At 41.4% G+C, this 23440-nt stretch overlaps 1 long non-coding RNA gene across 1 annotated transcript in view; it reads right to left on the reverse strand.

Moving 5' to 3' along the window:
• Window positions 1-8335: 8335 nt before the first annotated feature.
• The window catches only part of LOC311434650, an 86023-nt gene continuing 70918 nt past the window's right edge, over window positions 8336-23440 (reverse strand). Inside the window, exons 5-6 of the long non-coding RNA XR_014691622.1 lie at window positions 9892-9976; window positions 8336-8793 (exon numbers count right to left, since the gene is read on the reverse strand). This is a non-coding gene — a long non-coding RNA (uncharacterized lncRNA). The remainder of the gene's footprint in view (window positions 8794-9891; window positions 9977-23440) is intronic.

Below are 23440 nucleotides of genomic sequence, written 5' to 3' on the forward strand. Positions count from 1 at the left end.
TGCTGCTTCTTTAATTTGTGGCACAACCTTTCAAATTTGTGCATAATTGTTTGCAATTTTGACAAGCTCTAAAAATACTTCTGCACAAGTAGCTTGAAACAATAAGCCTTTCTCTGTTCAATCTGTTCTTCAGAATCAAAAAGAGCGGCTCAACAAAGTGTAAGAGTTTACATTTAGCCCAAGAAAAGCAACATTCTTACTCTTGCTTCTGATGACAACTTATGGAAAACATTTTAGTATGCTAAAATGAAGTTTTAGGAAGAAAGAAAAATGAAGGCTCCATTAACAAGTGGAAACTTATGCGATCCAATGAGAAAGCCATGAGCCCACAGAGAGAAGTTCAGGCTTTGTAACATTCTTTTCAGTGCAATCCTGCTCATTTGTGCTTGTATACACATAAGAAAATGGCTTGCCAAGTTATTTTGGGTATCCTCTGTGTTTTTCTGTTGCAGGTTGTCCAGAAGTGAAAGAAAATTACAAATGACTTTGTGCATGCTGGCTGCAGATTACTGGTGCTCACAAAGAGAGGATTATTACTTTAAGTGGAGAATGGGGGTTATTCTGTTGATAATGCACTACAGTAACCTCTGTTCATTCCTTTCATTCCTTTGAAGAAGCTCAAAATATGATCACGCACCATCACAACCCCTGCCAAGAGACATGGACTATAGCAGCCACAGGCATCCCACACCTGCTGCCTGCTAAGCCTTTCGCTGATCAGCAGCGTGGAGTGGCCCTTACAAGCAAAGGCTCAGGCAATCTCTTTCCTGGCTCAGCCACCTTCTGGAAGTTCACCAAATCTCTCTTCATTTTAGGCCTTTAAGACTATTCTGTCACTTGAGGAAGTGTCTTCAGTGTACTGATGTGCTGAGGGCTCTACTCTGTGATTTTTCTGCCTTTAAAACCCAGGCCAAAGTGGTAAACATGCAAATATTTTCCATTATTAAGGAAGAGGAAATACATCTCTGAAGTTAAAAGAAACACTTTTAAATATATAAAACATGTACAGCAACAGATACTACTCTTACAATAGATAGTGCTCATTTCAATGACTGGTGTACCAAGTCACAGTGTTCACATATTTCTTTGATAAATTATTCTTTGACCTTACAAATAATAGATGTCTCAGTAATGCAACTTGACATCACCCTGAGTTCCACTAACAGTTCTTTCTGCTCCCAAAAAATTCCCAATGATTCATACTGGATGTTTGTTTTCCCTTTAGAATTACTACTTAAGTTCCCAGAAAAAATTAGAAACCACATTTTGAAGGCCTTGATAATGAAGCCGCTGTGATTAGACATCATGTCTGTCCAACAGAATTGTAGTGGGGCAAATCTGCAGCAGATGTAGGTCAGCGCAACTCCACTGAAATCAACACCAGCATTTTAAAAAGGTGAAAGCACGCTATAGCCACAAAGTCAAATAATCCCAGTTAGTATATAGGAGATGTAATACCACACATTAAACTTTTATTTGTCCCCTTGTAGTGTGATTTAAACTCTACACTGAAAACAAAATTGTTAACCTCACCACTTTTTCTACATTGCTCTAACCATGGATTCTAATCATTTTTCTTTACAGTGCACCTATGACCATAAGCAGTTTGATTACACTCATGTTATAGAACAGAGGTGAGATAAGAAAATTCAGGCCAAAACCTCTTACTGTCCAGTTGCTTGGGATCCCAACTTCAGACATTCAGCTCTGGTTTATCCAAGATACGCAACATTATTGGAGCATCCTATTTTTGCCAACCCACATATATGCTCAAAGCAGGGGCTGCAGGGACAGCAAGGCTGCACTACTAGAGTGGGTTGCCCCTGAAGCACCTGGACCCTGAGGAAAGACATCCTGACACACACTGTGTGATGTGCGTGTGATAGGAGACAAGCGTGTGCTCTTGCTCCAGCTAGCCCACACAAAGTCCAACCTCAGCTGGGGAATCACCACGGGGCAGTGTGGGACTTACAATGTGTTCCAGGGTGCACAGGGTGCAGGCTGGGAGGTGCTGGGCATTTCGGCTTTGCCTGTGGCCAACATGCCCTCAGGGAGCAGAACAGGACTCCGCCAGGGGAGAGTCCAGCCTCCTCCCTGTGAGGATTCTTCAAACCTCTGCAGCACTGATAATAAAGGAAATGGTCAATACCGACATTAGGAAATTGCTGTGTGTTCCAAAAAAATTTGTTTGCAAGGAGGTAACTGTGATACTATATTTCCTATAGTGGAACTATGCAGGTGCAGGTTATATTTGCTTGGTGTGTGCTAAATTTCTAGCAAACTGGTTCTTAATTTTGAGTTTCTAAAAGACTGGTTTTCATCACTAGCTTTTCCTCTGTACCCGAGCTGCAGTACCATGTCCTGTTGTGGACAACATGTCCCTTTCACCAGAAAGACCCACAGAATCAAAGGCAGAAAATACACATTGTCACCCTTCCATGACATGTTGGAGCAGTATTTCAACAAAGGAAGTCAAATGATAAACAAGCAACCAGTTTTATAAATACTGAAATGATACCTGTGATCATCTTTTAATGTCGGACCCTGGCAATTTCCCTGTGGAAAAATGAGTCTCTCTTTCCATTTCACTGATACATTCAGCCCTGTGAAAATTAATATCTCATGTTCCCTCCTTAAAGTCTTTGTTGTTCTCTTTGTCAAAAGACAAGCTATGAGCTTCCTTGATCAAAATCTTGGCTTTTAAAGATCCAAGCTTTCTGTCAGCATCTCTCTGTGCATCTTTCTTTGTCACTTCGTTATCTTTTTGCCATTGCAGTCCACTCAGGATCTCTTTTTCTTGAGGACAGCTTTGAGGTATCACTCCTGACTTGAGCTATAAGAGCAATACAGAGTACCATCCTGTCATCCCTACTGAAAAATAAACATTCATCAAGAATTACAACAGAAGACCTGAGACTGCAGAGATAGTTCCCATGCTTGGGAACAGTGTCATTTATGTTCAGCTTCCAAGAGGACAGTCATTAGTAAATGACAATATCATTGACATTTTGTAGACAATAGCATGGTGTATGTTAAGCAATGTCTCAAGTGAACTCCTGTTCCTAACATCAAGGTAACACAGCCTGGCTTCCAAACATGGTCACAGACAAGTATTTTCCTTCAGTTGCAGTCCATGTTACAAGATGCATTGAAGCTGGTTCTCGTGTATTAAAATCTTTGTTAAAAAGTAGTAAAAACAAAATATATCATCTTAAATACATACAACAAAAACAGAACAAAATTGATGTATTTTACAAAACTGTCATATTAAATATAATGATAAATATGCACTTCTGACCCAATCTTTCTTTCATTTAGGAAAAAATTCATCCCTATCTAGTATGAACAGCATGAGTCCTATGTACCATAACAACTTCACTGATAAAGTGATCAAGGATTTTAAACTCCATTTGACTTGTGCTGGTCTTCTGCATTGGGATAGCTTTCTTTTACAGTGCATAATTATATGCAGCATTAGTGTTTCAGCCTTCAGAAATGTCTTTGGTGATGAATAGTTTTGATGTCAGAATCGTTCTTGATCTTTCACGAGCTTTGTTATCAAAAAGCCGATGTTTAATTCAGAAGACAAAGTTCCTTCTCTAGATCTGTAAGAAAGCTTGTGTTCGAATGGATTAAGGAATTCAATAAATGTCCCTGCTTGTGCCCTTATTAGGAAACCACATCTTTGATTTTTTGCTTAAATGGGTGAGACTCAATACTTGCACTGAAAGTGTGCTGCCATATACCTTCACTTAGTTACAAGTAGGTGAAGAACTTAAACTCATTTCAGATTTGCATCTTCAGGGACTCCCATCCCTACACTGGAGGTATGTTAGAAAGAATGGACTAGGTTTGGTTGCCAGTCTGCATTTTAAGCACTGGCAAGTGACCCCTCTCCCCACACTTGTTCTTTTACTGTCACCTTCTTTCACAGCTCAAATTAAATGCACATTTAGTAATGTCACTGCAAACTGGAAGTCACAATGACTCTAGGCGAAATGAACAAAGAATCATGTTGTTTTATACTAAGACAGTGTATCTGAGAATACTTTAAGTTTACAGAGCCAGATGAAGAGCACAGGGAGACTTTCATTTGGTCTGTCTCTACTGGGAGAAATTTAATTTGATTGACGTATAAATGAATGGCAAAATAAATATTAACAGTTTTAATGTCATGCATCTCATTTAACTATCAATAGTGCTAATGCAACAACAATACTGCACTGTCCTAGTCATCTGTATTTCTAAATTTTGGCAAAAGCAGTGGAATTAAATGGATATGGTTAGAGGGAGTTTTCTGTTCCACATGATGTAGTGAAAGACAATTAGGGAAAGAAAGCAAACTTTTCATCAGAAATATTGAGCAGATGCTTGCACAGAGTATGAGCTTTCTTGCACTGCCTTCTTTTTTTTTTTTTTTTTTTTTCTTCTTCTTTACAGATGGGCTGCCGATGAGTTAAGAATGAAATTAATTGACCTGTTTATAATCAGATGTTATCCTTCCTCGTCAACCTTTGTCCTGGTGTCCAACAGCTCTAGATTTGAAGGATTTTTAGGGAAAAGCTTTTCAGGCATAAAAGTGCATTTTTCAACATGTAAGAAAACAGTGAAAGCTCTAAGTGGGCTGTAGGAGGACTGAGAAAGCCAGACAGCATTTGTGAGTTCGCCACCTCAATGAAGCACGAGATTCGGTTTGAATGAATGATCCCCAAGTGATTGCATGCAAAGCACAGACAGCCCTTTTTGACCCTTGGCCTGAGAGAAGGAGGAGTCAACACTCATGGCTCCAGTTCTTCAGTGACTTTCCAACAACAGTTCTGTCCTGAAATTATTTCTATCTCTTGCAATTTTGTGTTTTAGCTGCATTTGACATAAAATGCCAAGAACTGTGACTGAGATTTACTCATGCTTGCAAATGTTGTTTTTATTTGCATTGACTGAATCCCCCCGGGCATCCCTTATTTTGCCTGTAACAGGACAAAGTACAGTCATAAATATTCATGTCCCTGAAAGGTACACCAAGAGGGAAAAGGGAATACATGACATCCCAAACAGCCCCATCTAAGTGTTTCAAGTGCTTTTAGTTGTACCACCTCTCAGGGCAAAAAGATGATCCAGTCTTTTGCTCCTTGGTTGCTGCCTAACAAGACTGCCAACAGGAGCATGCCAGTGATGGTGATTTGTTTTAGCACGTGGACACTTGTCCAATAAAAATGCTATGAAGTCACTGGCTCATTTTACATAAGCCACTGAACAGTCATCAGCGACTAGGAAAAGGATGCTGCTGCATGATCAGTAAATAAGTAGGTGAAATTCTGTCTTGTCTGTGGAGATGTTGGAAGTGAAATCTGCTGCACAGCTTGCGGGTTTATATGAACAGTTTGCTAATTAGAGTTGTATAAAATGACAATTTTTCAAGAAAATTTCCACTCTTCATAGCAGCCCAGTGTGAAATCTGATATTTGTTGAAAATCCAACAAATGAGCTATTCTCATATTATGAAAAGTTTCTACAGGCAATCCAATACCACCACTTACTGCTGTAAATTTTTCAGTACCGCTTAAATGTTTCTTGCTGCACAGATATTTGTCAGGTTTTGGCACCCTTCAGCTGCTTTCCTCCTTTCTCCCCTTTCTGTCCCTGTTGCCCACCAGAGTAATGAAAAAAGCATCAGGAGACCTCACACAAACTCGGTGTCATTTTTTAAGCTAGAAGTAAGGACATCTGTTAAATGGTGTGCAATAATAAATAGATAAATAAAAATGCTGAATCATGTTCATTCTTTTAAAAAATCCATGCGTTTGCTGCTGCAAAAAAAATTCTCTCCAGTCACACCCATTGAGCTGTTCATGTGCAGACTTTGCTGTGGAAATTCCTTTTTGGGGGAATTCGGGAGGATTTTAAAGTGGATTCTTCAGTCTTTGTTTCTGTTCCCCAGATGAAGCCAGAAGAGTGGGAAAAAGCTGAGAAAGAACAGGAGCACTGTAAAAGTTTTCAAAACAATCTCAGTTCCTATTACATCCCTTTTCCATTGCTCTGCTAAACTCTGCTAACTGTGAATTTCCCCTAGGGGGGCAGCCAGAGTGGGAGTGCCTTTTGATGAAGCATCCCTCTCCATAGGGACAGCTGCCAAGAGTGGATATGGGATAAGGACCATTTTTGACCTTTGGCCAGTCCTAAGATTAGGCCAGACAGAGAAGCAAACTGGGATGGAGCACGTGGCTTTTGTGAGCAAATCTTCCCTCCCAGTAAATCTGGAGAGTTCCTGTGCTGATAAAATGGAAAAATAAAATATTTTTAATTCTCCATACTTTAGTTCTTATGTTTATTTATAAGTGGTATTGAAAAAAAAAAAAAAAAAAAAAATGTGGTTTATGCCCAGTGAAATCACAAGTTTGGCTTTAATGGGAGCTGGACTGTACTGCTTGCGAACATGGTAGTAAAGAGACAATAATTTGTGTGTGCGTGTGAATGCGTGCACGTTCATGGTGGTGTTAAAGGAGCAAAGTGAGTATTTTTAAATAGTTCTTGCTCTGTAATGTCAGGTTTTGACACATAGCCTTCTTGGTCACTTTCTCTTTCCTTTATGAGCATATGAGCTGAAGTGGGAGCTGGTCAGTATTCCCAGGCTTATATATATAGATATATATAGATATAAATAAAAGTAACTTACATTTGCTAGCTAGGTGGCAAGCAGAGTGATTAAAGGGTCAGCTGTGCTGCTTGGGACAAGGAGCAGGAGATTTATGTAATTCAAGAAGACTTGAAAGGGGAGGAAGCAATGGCCTTTAGGGAAAAAAGGAATAAATCAATAAATCTCTTCAGAGATTTAGACAGAACTGAAAACCGATAATATCCTCAGGGCTCTGCCACAGTTCCTTCCCTTAAGGGAAGGACTGGCTTTCCTTTTTTCCAAAACTCATGGAGCAGACGTCTAGGCAGCCAATTGATACTGTTGCTCGGGCTGGGGCAGCACGGAGAGTGGCAACAATTCCCAAACATGTCCCAGTGCCCTATAGCAAAGACAGGATCTGTGGTAAGCACTGAGTAGTAAGTAAATAGCCCAAAGGCCCTAGACAACCCAGCTTGGAGAAAAAGGTTCATTCAGAACCTTTTCAGCTCAGGGAGCTCTGAGGAAGGCAGCCTCAGAAATGCTTCCTATGGACATAAAGCCTGCTGAGGCAGGTGGGTTGAAGGACTTGCCTTGCTTTGTGACTGTGTGGCAGATGGGGAAGACTACACAAAGGCAGTGAAGCAGGGTAAGTGTTATTTAGTTACTACTGTCAACTCTGTTAATTCAGACTGTATTTGGCAGTAGGCAGAGTGAAGATCAGGGCCCCATTGCTGTTAACACTGCAGAAACACAAAGTTACCTGCCATGTTGAGGGCTTTACTGTACAGGTAAAGACCAAGCCTGGCAGGTGGCTGCAGACCATGGGGGAAGAGGTGGCAGACCGGGGAACTGTGTCCTCCAGTTGTGCGATTTGGGACCTCAAGGGATTTCTAATGTTATGAATCATAGTTTTCAACAGCTTTGTCTGAGAAATGGCGAGAGCTATTCCTTGATTATAAATCTGTCCTAAACCAGAGGCAGAAAACTTTTCTCTTTTATTTTCTCTCTCTGTTTTCTCCCTATTTTTCAATCCCATCAAAGAAAGGGACAAACAGGCCAGAGGCGACTGCACTTTGGAGCCCTCATGCACAGTGACCTGCAGGGCTCAAGGAGCCTGTGAGATGAAATTTGTCCTGACAGCCAAGGGACAAGCTCAGCGTGGTCTCCAGTGCTGTCCTGTTGCTGTTCCTAGGCAGGGATGTAAAGGGAGAGATGACAGGGATTGTGCACTGGGCTTGTGCTCTCAGGCAGGAATGGTCTTTATTTCCAGGTACCTGACAGTGGCAGCTTTTGTCTCATTCCTGACCCCACCAGACCCCAGAGGCTACCATGCTCCCAGAAGTCCCACCACCTTCAGTGAACATAGGCATGTGGCAGCACGTTTCCCTTTCACGAGCACATCCTGGGGAGCACAGCCCTTTAACACAGCCCCAGAGAACATCCCTGGTTAATACACAACATGAGCTTCATTCTCCTCTCTGGGCTGCAGCTCAACCTACTCCGTGCAGCTAAACTGGCATCTGGTGGGCTACTCCTGGTCTGCAGGGTGGGTCAGGGGATCGAAACCAGAGCTCTCTAGGTCAGCATATCAATGTGTGGGCCATTTTCATGGCAACCACAGGGATTATTTACAGCCTGTTTACCACGACCCTTATCTTTTTCTGTTCACTTCTCTGCAGCTACATCCTCTACAGGAAAAAAAATCTTGTCAGTAAGACAGAATTTGTATCATCACGCGCGATTTAATAAGATCAAAATAATTTTGACTGAATGCGGAATGACAAACAAAGTTCTGTTTATGGCTAGATAGATGTAAAGCAGTTGTAGTGGTGATTTAGAATTGATTCGATCTAAGCACATCTCAAAAAATTGTGAAATAGAATCTACCAGCTAAAACTAATGAGCACAAAACTACATTGATTTGGCCCAGGGTGGACAAATAGAACATCTGGCATATTTGGCACCGATGACACAGCTGGCATTGTTGGACCCGTTTCTGCAGAAGGTACAGATGCAGAAATGGGAGAATTGGTACAAACAGTGCAGATGGAACAGTTGGAACAGATGACAGTGGGCAGAGCTGGCGATGCTGGCACAGGTGTCATAACCTCAACAGCTGGCACAAGTTGTGACAATCCTGGGATTTCTTAGTGCAAGGCACATGTTCATTTTGGCTTTGGCTGCAGAGAGATAAGAGCATTTTATAATTAGTAAATGTGCCATTTAAAAAAGAACTTTTTTCCCCATCCTTAAGGACATCCACCTCCAACTGTTACAGCCTGGAATGTGGAGCATTTCTGCAAATTACAATTTCCCAGAGAAAGCCACAATTGATAAATACAGATTTAATATAAGGTAATTAGACATTTTTATTCTCATATAGATAATAATCATGAATAGGATTTCTTCATAAGAGGTTTGTTAAAAAACATGGTCAGATCTGTAGCCTGATCATGGAGATTAAAACAAGCTTTGTCTTAAAGCCAAGACTTGTTTACCACCAAATTGGTGGGATATATTTTCCAAAAGTGCAACATTTCACAATAAAATGGTGTTTGATAGAAACCACCAGGAAGAGAAGAGTACACCTCAGAAATGGTTAACTCTGGCTGAAAAATGAACAAGGCAAGAGTGAAAGAATGGAGAAGCCATGATACTGCCTTTTCTTCAGCAACGTGGCTTTGTTAAACATTATTGAATATATCACTGTTCAGAATCTGATTTTCATCTGAGAAAGCAAATACCTTGCTCTCCCTCGAGCCCCTGCTCTGTGAGTGGCTGTAACGAGGCAGGGTCCTCTGATTCCGATGAAAAGATAAGCAATGAAATGAAGTTGCTTGCCAAGGATTTAAACCAGAAATTAATTCCTTCTTTTATTTAGGCTGTTAAATGGTGTGGACAGCAGCCAGGAAGTAAATTTTGCTGAACTCTGGGGCCTGATCCTGCAAAATCTTATTCACGGTTGTCCTCAATAGAAGCACAAGCCTGCAATGGAAGGGCTTGCAGGACTCAGCTTCCCTTTTCAGAAGACTTACACCCTGCAGAGAGCTTACTTGTTGGATATATTTCTGAATGCATCTTTTATCATGCTGCTTGCACAAAACCAGTTTTCACCAACCTGATTTTGCTGCACAAAGAGGCCGCTGGCTGGTATTTTTAGTAAAGTGAATTCACAGGAAAGGGGATTTATAAAAAAAGGACAAGACCCAGGACAAACTAATAAAAATATTGAATTGAAAAATATTTAACAGCTTGAAAAACCACAAATGCATACGTACTGTCGCGGCTGGAGAGGTTTTTCATACTCAGCCATTTTAAGCAAGTCTTTGTCCTCTCTTTAGTCATGTGCTCCCCTACCTCGTGCTGTAGAGTGCAAAACCACTAGTTAGTCAGATGTGCTTTATATCAAACGATAACTACAATTTAAACCCTCATAAAACAAAAAGGAAATAGCCTGGAGTAGGGGAAGCAGAAGCTGTACCGCTCAGCTGTGGCTCCAGCTATGCCACAAGTCACGGAGACATTCAAAGCAAAAACTCAAATTTCCTGTGCCTCCATTTCCTGCCTGCAAGACATGGATATGTATTGGTGTGAGTGGACGGCTGCAAAACCGAGGCTGTAAATGTCCTCAGAGTTAGCAAGGGGTCCCTTATATTGACTTAGCTGTAGGAATTTTTGTTTTACAGGCTGCCTGTTTGATGAGCTGGCCCTTCCAACCACAAACAGGTATGGTTCTTTCAAGCAAAGGGTAGCTCATCACCACAGCTCTCCTGGTTTCTGGAAGTGCCTGGGTGGCCAACATCACTTTTCCAGCCTCCCTGGTGCCAGCGATCACCCCACATGGCTGGTCGCACAGCGATGAGCTGTCAGCCACCACACCAGTCACTGCTGCCATGCACGAGGGGCAGATCTGCTACGGGAGCTAACCGGAGCACCTGGGAATGGGCAGGGGGACGGGGAGCTCCCCTGGGCTGCCGACCTGCTGCTTGCTCAGCTTCTTAAGAAGAAATAAACATGTGGTTTCCTGTGTTTCATGAGCGCTTTGCTATCTGCCTTTTATTTAATAGCTGTCTGCACGCCCAGAGCTTTATAACCTACTGACGTCTCATGAAAACATTCCTCCCTTGCTTCTGGCTGCAAGATTTTATGACGTGCTTTAATCCCCCCCTTCAAACAGTTGCTGCACATGCTGGCTTGCTGCTGTCCCCGGAGAAGTACTGCTGGATCTTGCTGCTCCAGCTGGGATGGCAACTGGGGACTGGCCGCTAATCCCCTCCTCTGTGGGCAGGCACACCCCGGGAACACTTCTGCCGACCTTGGGGTGGGCTTCACGTTCTCTGCCTGTCCGGCAGTGAAAAGTGATGACCAAGCAGCATCTTGAACAAATGTGTTCATGGAGAAATGGTAGCAGTGGAAGTCCATTCTTCCCCTGCTGTGTTGGTGTAGTGGATGCCCCTTAATGATATATGACGGCCATCTGACTACTGCATTGGGTGTTGCGCTTTTATTTTCTCTTCCCAAATTTCTGACTTGAGATTGCTGTGTTCTAAAGCAAACAAAGGCTGTTTGTAAAATCAACTCCTATGCACCACTTGTACTCCACTTAAACATTCAAAATTAAGGTCATGTGGGATTTAATTACTGTCCATGACTGGTGCCACCTCTCTGCGCGTAGACTATATTTCACCCACCCCTCTGGAAAGGAAACCTGTTAATCATTTTCAAGACACTGCTCAGTCATCACAGCTCAACATTTTCTCTCATCTCAATACTGTCTGATTGAGGATCAGTTCCCCAGCAGATTTGAATCACTGCATCTTCTCCAAAGTCAACACAACTCTGCTGATTGCCTTATTGAGGATCTGGCCCTGTGTATTATGGAGGCAACATCTCCATGAAATTGATTTTGGAAGCAGGAGTGCAATTTTTCTAATATGATTAAAGCACACGCTGTTGTGACAGGAGGTACAGGTTGGACATCAAGTTAGTAAATAATGAGTAATGGCCCTTTGTATGCTCAGGCACCAGCCTTTGCGAGTTCCTTTTTTACCCACTTCACATGCTGCCCACTGTGACTGATGTATTCTCCCAGTACCCAAGCAAATCTGGTTGTTTGGGTACTGCCATAAGGAATCATAGCATGTCTGCTTTTAGCTGCCTGAGCAGGCAGGGAGACCAGCTTTCCCATTTCAAAATAAATAAATAAATAAATAAATAAATAAATAAATAGCCCTGTGTCCTGTCTGGTTAACAGTTCCACTTTAGTACTTTTGTCTCTCATACCATTGCTACACTAAGCCTCAAACACAGAATAAAAGGAATAGTGGCTTCATTTACTGCCCAGAGCCTCAGAGTCACAGCGTTTGCAGTAAGTGTATCTATCACCAATTAATCATTTATGAACAGAGTGGCAGCAATTTTTGTTGTAATTCCATACCTTACTATGAATTGATTCCTATATTGATGGAGTTAATCTAACTTTCTAAATTAATTTTAACCTGATTTCTGTTGATCGAAATTATGAGCACTCTTTCATCTAGCAGCATTGGATCTTTGCTACATCAGATAATTGTCAATTTTTGTCCCCAGTATTTTGTGTAGATCTTACAGTCAAATCTGGAGAAGACTATTGTAGACCTTGACCCAGAACTCAATTAGGTCAAAACTCAATTAGGTCAGAGCCCCTTAGGCTCTGAATCAGGGCATTTTCAAGATTCACTCCTCCCTAAATCATTTACCCAGGACTGGTCTAGGTGCTTAGACTGCTTAGACTGTACAGTGGGTATCTTCTAGGGGCCCTGGAGAAGAACAAGGGAAGATGACCCATCTCTCTTAGTCCAACATTAACCCAGAGTATTTGTGCTTTCATCCAGTGGTACCTTTGGCTTCCTGCCTGAATAGTTTATGTAGTTAATTAAGAATTAATAGCTTGTGGCCTGAAACACCCTCTCATGGCCCACAGGGCAGGTGCACTTCTGCAGCAAATTCCCAAATTCTGCAGGTCACTGACTGACCACACTCACTGCAGGCTTCATGTGGGAGTCAGAGAGGCAGGTCTGCTGCTCTTTCCATGTCCTGGGTAATCAATTAGGTCTATTGGCAAAGCGCAGTGTGCATGTGAGCAACCTCCAGCAAGTGATTTGCATCATGGGTGTTAACACTACGCAAATGCTCAGAAAACATACTCTGATGCCTTCACTAACACAGCGCAAATTTAACTCCATAAATCATCTCAAAGACTTCAGTAGTGCTGTTTACTGAGCAAAGCACTGTTCTGCATGGTATCAGAATATGGCCTTAAGTGCTTTCCTGGACCAGGGCCTAATACCTGTACATTTGCCTTGGAAGATAAAATAAGTAATGATGTATAGGGCTGGGTGAGAGTCATCTCATTACATCGTCTGCTTTTCTTGGCTGCTGCAGTTTTCTGATGTGACTGTGGCTGAGAGAGGACAAATGGCTCTGCAGATTCTGTCTTTGGGATTTACTGGGCTTTGTATGCTCAAGAACTGCACAATATTTTTCCCATCAAGACTGGACTTTTCATGTATAAAATTTCATTATTGAGGCTAGCCATGTACCCAGGACCACATATCCTGGCATTTCAGAGGTCTAATTCCATTCCTCAGGAGCTGCAATCACTCTGGGAAACACAGACTGAGTTTTGCCTCTGCGTGGGGCCTTCCATGTCACCTCAAGCCTGTGATACTGGCCTCCAGTTTCCTTCTTTTTTTACACATTCATTCTACTTTGCCTTTCTTACTTGTAACCTGAGAAAGCAAATTTGTGAGGTGCAAAGCCAGTTCCAGCACCAACTGTTTTCAGCTACTGGGCACAGCCCACTGTTCCGTTTCAGTTTATGAGCCTGGGCAGGATTTGCACAGCCTCCCCTCACTGGACTTAACGGAGGAGCCTTCTCCAGTGAGGAAATGGGATTTACACTTTCTATTGTGAGTGGCAGTGCAGAGTATGATAAAAAACTATACTGCTTTTTTTGTCCCTTTGGGATATTCTTTTCTTTGCTTTCTGGTACCCAGTGCACCAGGATCTTGGATGAAGCACAGTTTATTGAGATTTCTGGCACCAGTATTGCTGAATTATGTTTAATTCAGCTCCACATCCCCAAACCCTCAGTGCTGCAGGGCTACACATCAGGCTTCACCGTCTTCCAGTAGGTTTCTGTATTCTTTGGTCTTTTCATCTGCAACACTCCCTTAAAAGCAGTTGATGTTCAGAGATGGTACAAATGACTGGAATAATCTTCTTGGGCTACCCATATTCAGTGTTTCAGTAGCCGTCCCTACAGTGAAGTCACTTCTTACTTTTAAGTGTTTTGGGGTGTTCATGTATTTTTAAATAATTCTAGCCTGAAGTGGGGTCCTGCTTCTGGTTCCCAGACTTGTGTGATGCACATTGCAGTTATTATGAGCAATACTAATAGGAATACTAACAGCATGCTGCTGAAGTGGAAATGAGCTCCACATCCCACCTGAACGACAGAATGGAACCACTCATTTCCTGTAGCTGCCGTGACTTTGTGCCTACAAGCAGCATAAAAAAGTAGGTTTGCTGGAAGGGACAGGTGGAAAAAATCAAACAGATCAAACAGAATATAATAGTTCAGGGGAAGCTCCTCCTTGGTCTGACAGAAGATAGCTGGAAATCACTTTGGTTTTGGGGGAGATGGTGAGGAAGAAGGAGAGAGAAAGGGAGAGGAAAAGGAAAAGGGAAAACAAGCAAAACCAGCTTTCTAACAAAGTTACAATGATAAAACCATAGGCTCAGGACAGCCAGTGTTTTACACTAACTTCTATTGGGCTGCTCTTTGAAATCAATGAGCGGTCTCTCTTTTGCAGGACCACAACCAGAAGCTGGCAGTTTAAACCAAAGGTTAAAGGGAAGCAAGCATTTGGATAAGAAGGAGAAAGAACAGCTGCCTCCTACGTGGGAGGTTACCAGCACATAAAAATGTCTCACGAAGGGGCACAACACCAGCAACTGACGGGGCAGATCCTCCTAATCCCCGCCAGCAGCTGGCCAGCACAGCCGCACGTAGCATCCCGCACCACACATAGCCAGCACTGAGGCCCCTGGCACTGCCGCCCCTGAAATTCAGATGGAGCTGGTGGACCGCCCGTGGGCCCAGGAAAATGCCTGTCCCTGCAGCCCAAAGCCCAGCAAACTGTCCTTAGCCAGTCAAGTTATTCCTACGAGCTTTCACGATGAGTAGAGATGGCAGCGTTTGGCTTTGTCATACCTTCTGGTAATTATGTAAATAGACCATCTCATTTACTTCTATCATAACCACCCACTAATCAGTGTCTGTGCCAGTCTCAGAGAGACAATTCGTGAGACTGGAGGACAAATGAAAGGACAGGGCTGCACTTGCTATGCAAGTGTCTCATTCTTTCACTCACGCCTGTTTTGCACCACTTGCTTGAGGTGCAGGACATCCACTCATATCCCATGTCTCAGCAATAGGCTTGACTTGCACTACCTTAAGATAGGGCTCACTGAATTTGCATGAGAAAGTAAATACTTAGGTGTATCTTCAGAGATGTTATCAGCCAAATTTTCTAAATTCCTATATACTTCAATGCTATGAGTCAAGGGCGGCACTGAGGAGATGCTTGGCACTAATGAACGCTTACTCTCTCCTACCTTTTCTGCCCTTTGTCAGAACAGGACCTTTCTTCCCAGCTTCCACATGCCCTTATCCAGTGCTTCCTCTATATTCAGGACAAAACAGATTCAATAACCTGTGTGCTGATCTCAGGCTTTCACAACAGTCTGTGCGTACACCACACACACACATGTGGCACCTCTGGAGAACTCCACAGCAGTGGGTCACACCAGCAGGCACACCGCTATGCCAATGGCACCCTATTTTTGTGTAAGGTGCAGCTCTGCTGGGCATCTCCTGAGGCTCATCGAGTTTGTGTAATGATTTCCCTCAATGCATGCCGAAACCACAAAGAAGCAACTGAACAAGGAATATATTCCTGTGAGACAGCTCCCCTCATGGAGGAAAATGTAGATGAAATTTTATAGGGTAAAAAAGGGGCTTCTCTTAATCCAACTCACGTATTCAGGACAGTCACTCACCAGGCAATGGAAAAATATTAACAGCAAAATAGTGCCTACAGTTTCTGTTACTTGCAATATATAAAAAGCAGAAGAATCAAAACTTGTTTTTTGTTTGTTGTTTTTTTTTTTTTTTAAGACCTAGCTGAGCTTGCTGTGTAGTAAGTAGACAGAATAAAGCTCTGCAAGTCTGACATGGTTGTTACTGAAGAAAAGCCAGTACAGAACCCAGCGAATTGTTGCGGCAATTCTGTATCCATAGCCAATGCCATCAGTCTGGCAGGCATGTTTTTGTTAGGCTGTCACTTCTACGTCAGTTCAGAAGTGGTGTCAGATATTGCCATAACAAATTCTCTTGTTATAAGAAATTGGGGTGCATATTTTTGTAACATTAATATATAATACATGAAGTGGTTGGAATTCATACCAGTTGGCACTCAGTATAGGAGTCTTGTTTTGGCTGATATATACAGCATATTGGGAGAGGAGGAAATTTGCTTTCTTTGCAAACACGATGACTTTCCACAAATCAGAATTCTTCCCCTCCTGTTGAATATTGCGGGGGCTTTTCACAATTGAGCGGAACAAATTTAGGGCTGTAAGTAATTGAGAGTTGGCTGCTTGCACACAGGAAGAAAGGAAGACAAACAAAATGTCACAGTGATTATTTTTATCTCTGTAAAGTGTGTGAAATTAATTTATGAAAGCAACATTTTTGCCCTTTTGAAAGTATACGTACACAAGTTAGATGTCTGGGTGGTTCTCTCCGGGCTACCAGGAAAGCAAAACATGTACTGTATATCTGCCCTTTAATCTAGCAGATCTTTATTTGCAGATCTGGCTGTGCATAATGTTTCTGTATCTGTGTTTCTGCCAAGTGCAGGACCAGATTTGATTCTTAGATACGCTGGTTCAAAGCTGGAGGAATCTCACTGGCTTCAGAATACGCTGTTGAAGGAGAGGAGGAGAAGCAGTCCACCTCTCAGTTTAACCCCAGCCTTTTCTGTCTGTATGGATGTCCTTGCCTATGTGGAGTTTTGCTGCATAAGTATTATTTCACCCTTGGCTGATCAAATGGGAATAAAGGAGGTAAGGCTCCTGGAGCTTGTCCTGATCAGGGGCTCATCCTTGGTGAAAGACTACTCTCTGTATCTAGTCACTCCACTCCCACAAGGATGTGAAAGCAGAATAGTTGTCAGGCCCAAGTCAGCCCAGTGTGTTACCAGCCCCAGGATAAAACCATCTGAGCAAATGTTCCTAGGAGGACCTTAACTTCAGGGATCAAACTAAGGAAAACAGCCCAAAGTAGCAGGTCAGTCTATACAATGTCAGTCTACCCAAAGTTGACATTGGCTATCTAGAGCATCAAGGGGAAGGAAGTGTTCTGAAAGCCAGTGTTCACACCATGAAACCCAGAAGTGGTGAGTATGGAAAATGGTGAGGAGGTGATGAAGCTGCTGGGAACACTGAGATCCCTTCCATCCTCCTTGGAGACTGCCCCAAGCCACTGGGCAGCTCTAAATGCTCCTCCAAGGATTACCCTGGGAATAATGCAGCCATTTAAAGTCAAATATGACCAGATCTATTAGTTTTTAGTTTTGCCTTGTTTTTTTAAAATGGCAGATTGTCTGACACAGGGGAGGGGCTGGAGAAGAGGTTCCATTTTTAGGTGAAGCTCAAGCATGAATAACAAAATATTTCTACAGTCAGGAGCGTTTTTTTCTGCTTTTTAGCATGGGCATCTGATGCCACCAAAGGCTAGGAGACATGGTATGGCTTCAGGTGATAGACGTTTTGGTCAACTGGAGTTCAGTTCTCAGAGAGAATACCACTGTGTACTCCTCTGGGGAAGAAAGACTAAATTACTGTGCAGACAGTGATCCAGCATTATACTCTTCTTCTTCCTCTTTCCCTTGCCCATCTGCACCTCAGATTTTTTAAATTATTTTCCTTTGTCCTTTCCTTTGTCTGATAGACACTTGTCTGTCGCTAGACTTGTATGTCTTTAACTTTTTCCTGACCCTTCAAAAGGTCATTTGTAAAATTATTCCTACCCTGCCCTTAGTGCTATCAGCTACTATTTCCCATCACTTGTAAAAGAATGCTTCAAACTCCGTAGAAAGACCAGAGTACATTTTGGTGTATTGGTACAGTCTGTTGGTGGCTCTAATGTTTTTTAGCTGGTGGGAAATCTCAGAAGAAATTTTGATAATAGACTTAGTATGTTTGTGTGTACATAAAACTTTACCAAAGGTCTAAGAAAGCAATACCACACAAAATCAAGAACAGCACAAGATATTAATTATCTGTATATGCCATATGTTATGTTTTCAGATGGAAAACAGAACAAGTGGCCAGTATTTTGTAAAGGACCTTGTAGCTTTCTCCTGCCAGCCCCTCTCCAGGCTCAACCTGACACTGTGAACTCAAGGATAGGAAGGAAATCCCCCAGTAATGCTGCAGTGCTATTACTGTGTGACTCCGCTGCTGGGGTGTATGACCACCCCATTGGGTCACCATGATGGACTCGGAACTACCAGGAGCAACATTTACACTTTATACACGAGGGAAAGAAGTCTCAGAAAGATTTCACCAAAGTCTGCAAAGTTCTTTTGCATATGCCTTCCACCACCTGTAAAATGAAACCAACAATGCTTGTCCATCTGCTGTATCAATAGGCACAAGAAACAGTAAAAACATGAAAACTGCAACATAAATCCAAGTCCTCATGTGAAAGCTCTGTAAACATTATCTATTACTGTCTAAAAAGATTAACCAAAGAAATGTAATCCAAGTGCTAACAGGGATAAATCTATCTGGGCATGGAGATTATGCAAAATTTCTCAGGATTTTCTAAATATAGCTAAAATGTAGAGTTTCATTACCAGTTTGCTTTCTTAATTAGCTAGTCTTGAGCAATAAAATGCAGAAAGGTCTTGCCAGCAACAACCACCAGCTACTGAAGGGCACGCTGCTTTGGGGAATCTAGTAAGAAGGTTGGGTACCCAGGAAGCACTCCTGCATGTCATGGCATTTGATCAAAGCAGGTTGTGAATGTTCTGTTTCATCAAATTACAACTTCAAAAGAAAGTGATCAACACAGCAGAAGAGACAACCAATATGGATTTCTGTACTTATTTCTTTTATATATTTTTTTTTCCTTCATGTTTATTTTTGCAATCAAGGAATTGAGAAATCTTATAAAATAAAATGGATTTGGTGGTGTGGTTTTTGAATCGCATTTAGATTTTGACTACTTGCTTCCATGTGTAGTACTGAATTGTATCTCCTCTTCATCCTCTCTTCTTTCAGCGAGTAATCTCCAAAATTTATCAGGGGAAGAGATGCTCCTTAAATCAGGTAACCTATTATTAGCACCTTGTTTCCAAATATAAAGTCCCTATTGTCTTAATTATGTTACAATGGTGGCCAATTTGGAATGAGATGGAAAATCTTTTGGAGATTTGCCATGTCAGATTCCCTGCCTCGAGCACGGAGGAAGCTTTGGTTGTTAATTACAAAGAAGGGTTTTTCTGGATGCCCTCCCCCTACCAGACAGAATCCACAATAGGTATGATGTCGAAGATTCAATGGGCATGACCTCATTTCACCTGATGTCACACGTTTGTTCCAAGGGGAACCAATCTTGACCAAAGTGTAAACTAGATTATGCCAATGCCATCTTAATGCCCAATAATGCTAACTGAAGCTGAAATATTGAAAGTGCTCACACAGACAAGGTGAACCTATGTATGATTTTCTTGGTTTTCTTTTCACATCAAAGATATAATTGAATTTACCCCTTATGAATTTCACCCTGATTTGGTTCTTCTGTATTCCACAGCCCAAATATTGTTATCTTTACCTTCAAAACCTCTATCTTGTTCCAGATACTGAATTCCAGCTGCAATGTGTTCTAAACTGCACAGCTGTATTGTGTTCCTCACAAACAAGGGTTATAACAGTGTAATACACGGACTGAGACATTCTTCTACATCTGAGTAGCATGGTGAAGAGTTAGATCATAAGCAAATGCAAGGCCACAAACCTTAATGCTGCAGCACTGTGCACCTGAAGCCACTACTACCCCTGGGACACTACAACTAATGGCCTTAGTATTGCCCTAAAGAGCTTGGATGCAGATGTAGTCACATCTGCTGAAACTGCCTCCATCTTCGATCTGGGTTCACTTACTGGAGTGAGACAGACCTGGGAGATGGAGGGGCACCATCTTTTCCACCCCTTGCAGAAGGGTAGAAACAGCCAGGGGGTACTGGTGGTGCTTTCAACCAAAGATCCATTTGCAATGTGTGACTGTGGTCACCTCCTGTTAGTAACCTAAGCTTTAGCAAGTACACAACTTTCTGCAAGTGGAAAGTTAGTCCTCTGTCTCAAACCCCAAATTAATGCTATTTCTTGCATGAAAACAGTAAGGAAGGTTGGAGGTCAGTTTGATATACGCAATTTACCACCTCTCAAGAGAACCTGGAGTTTTGCCCAGGTGATAATACTAAAAGAGGGACTTTAAAAATGTCCATCATCACTGGAAGCACGTTTAACTGAAACACTGGATTTTTGTTGCAGAAAATAAAGACAATATTGCCAAAGCTACTACAGAATATAAACAATGTATGAAGGGTTTTGTTTGTTTGTTTGTTTGTTTTTAAGTACTGTTTGTCTACCTACAGTTGCAAGTATGTCCTTCGGAATACATAATGTAATGTGCTGCTGCAGGAGCCCAGATCCTTCAGTTATTTTAGGGCAGTTATGTCAGAATAAAAGGAAATAAAAATAAAAAAATAAAAAATAAAAAATAAAAACCCTCTCAGTGCTTTACATTTAAAAACTACTGGCATGACATGTGCTAATTCATTTAAAAAAAAAATCTCATTCATCAAAACAATTCATTTTTTGTCTGAGCAGGCTGAATAAACAATTTCTTACTGATTTAATCCTGGCAGCCTTTCCAGCGACAAGTGGCTTCAGTTCATGTACAAGCACCACAGTGTCCTTAAGTATCAAGAACGAATTGCGTACATAAAGGACATTTAGTGATCACCTCTGCATGACTGCCCAGCATTCCAACTCTCCTTTTTCTCCCCCTTGTTTCACTATTTTTCTACTGTAGCAAATGCCATTAAAATCTTGAGTTTATCAGAACATTCTGAGAAACATCTGGATTGGATACATTCTTTTCTTTCTCCTGCCAATGATGGGCTGACATGGCATGAAACGTTGTCCTGAATCAGCACTAGATTGTGTACTGTCAAAAAAGGTCATAGAACAATGTTGGAACAGCAAACAGCCACTTTGAAATGTGTTTACTGTCAGTCTCACTCTTGTGAAAATAGAGGAAAATATTATATTTTCAACACTTTCAAGCATATACATTTGTTTTTAATATTATTTCCTTTTTCAGTCAGCCACTAAGCGTAAACACAAAATCTGCCTGCACCATAATGAAAACTGCATGCTGATATCCAACAGCTACATAGGTGTCAAGTAAAAAATAAATAAATATTTTTTTTTTCAGTGATTTTTTTTTTTTTGCAAGTTGCTTGGTTCTTCTCTGAGGTAGGTTTTCCTTTTTCAGGGCCAGTGGCTGTCACCATTCAATCTGAGATGAATCATCTCTCACACTAAATGTTTGTCCATCTGCATACTCTGCACTTCTGAACAGGTTCCTCAGCTCTGTGTTATTTGGCTACCTAGCTCATCACCATCTTTCAGGGTAGGTCTCCTCTGAAACTGCCATGAAAACATGGCACCATCTTACACTTGAGATCTGTTTCTTTTGCTGATACAGCCATGCTATTATTTCGGTGATAAATGTAATTTTTCACTGTTTTTCATGTGGGCACATTCTGAAAAGCTACAACTTTTCATCTGGGCTGCTTTCCTTTTGATGCACTAGTCATACTGCTATCAACCCTCAAATTCCATCTGCAATGTCTAGTTCTGCCTGGGAAATACACACAGCCTATTCCACAGTGACTGGGAGCCAACAAAGAGAGAAGCCAGCAGACTTGGTCTACTTGATTGATGGTACCCACAATAAAGTGGGAGTCAGCAGAGGCCAAAATGGAAAGTCAGCTTAGTTAAGCTGAGAGCCAAAAAAAAAAAAAAATATATCCTCTTTCATAATCTAGGCTATTTTTCAGGCTTGACAATTAAATAATATATATATGTGTGTATATATATATAAATCTTGATAATAAAAAATTAATATATATATTAAGCTTGATAATAAAATATATATCCATACTGATAATATATTTTATCAGTATGGATAAATACGACAGTTTTTCAAATCTATCCAAGTCAATTTTCATCAGAAGATCCCATGTAACAACTTAAAAGGAAACTGTTTGGTAGAAATGTAAAACTTTAAGTGGCATCTGGTGTTTAATTTTCCCCCTCACAAATCGGAATTTGGGAAGTTCTCAGCTAGAAATATACCAGCTTAAACATGGGTATGCCAACAATGGCAAAAAACAGGTTACAATTTCAAGAATCAAAATAATTTTCCTACAAAATCATTTGAATATGGAAGATTCTTTTGTAGAACTTCTCCATGTGTCTTTACTGCAAGTGTCCTTAAAAACTATGTGACCTTGAGCAGAGCAGCTGTTACTCCTGTTCGTCAGTGTTTTCAACTATAATTCTCATCTTAAAGATTGTGAACAAAGTGAAAAAAAACAAGAAATGAAAAAAAAAAATTGAAAAACCTCAGCTCTGCCGCTCCTGGGCATGCTCTAACCTTAGCTATCCTCCTTTTCTCCTCTTCCAAGTGGCACAACAAATGAGCAGAGCCTGGTGGTTACTGGGTGCTTTACAGAAGATCAAATCAACATGAGAGTTTCCAGAGACTTTTAAAAACATTTAGTCACATATGTTCAAATAAAAGCCCAGTCAGGGTTTGTTTTTGTCTGGCTGATTGGATTTTCCATGAGAGTTATTTAAAGCTGATGGTTGGAGACTTATTTTTTAATTAAAGCTCAATGGTGCAAGACAGGGGGGGACTCTGACAACCCCATAAAAGTGGCATGGATGAGTGTTTCTGGAAGCTACTCATCACAACAGGCAAGCAGCACACTGCAGGCCATCTGAAGCACTCAATGGGCAGTTTTCACCAATATGTTGCCATAACTGTCACACAAGAAATCCCCCAAGACTGATTTTTGGTCTCACTGCCTCCAACAGTCATTAAGTGGGAAGTCAACTGGGGGTGAAGAGAACAGTAAAGTGACCAACGCAGACAGGAATAAAACCAAACAGTTCAAGTTCTTATCACACCCAGGAAAGCAGGACATAGGCTTAATGGCTCATAGCTCATGGCAAAATATATATATATATATATATATATAATATATATATATATTTTTCAGGGAATATTGATGGGGGATTGTCAGCGGAACTTTAAACTCTTTATAAAAGAAAATGTTAGGACAGCAGTTTTACCAGTCTGCCTCCAGACCAGTAAAATCTCTCTTTTTATGCTCCCCAGTAAGAGGATGAACATATTACATCTTCTAGGGGATGTTCAAGTACAGCTTTAGTACGGTTTTCAGTGCGTATTATGAGCAAACTTTCTAAATCCACACTGAGGACACTTATGATGTGGTTGGACAGCCTCAACCATTTCAGAAGAGAAGAAGGGTCCTGCAGCTGGAAGGGATAAGGTTAGTGTTGCCATGTTTCCCCACCTCCTTCCTCTCTCTGATTCCTATTCAGAAGCTCAAT

This window comes from Aythya ferina (genome assembly GCF_964211825.1).
Source record: "Aythya ferina genome assembly, chromosome: 3".
Taxonomy (NCBI): domain Eukaryota; kingdom Metazoa; phylum Chordata; class Aves; order Anseriformes; family Anatidae; genus Aythya; species Aythya ferina.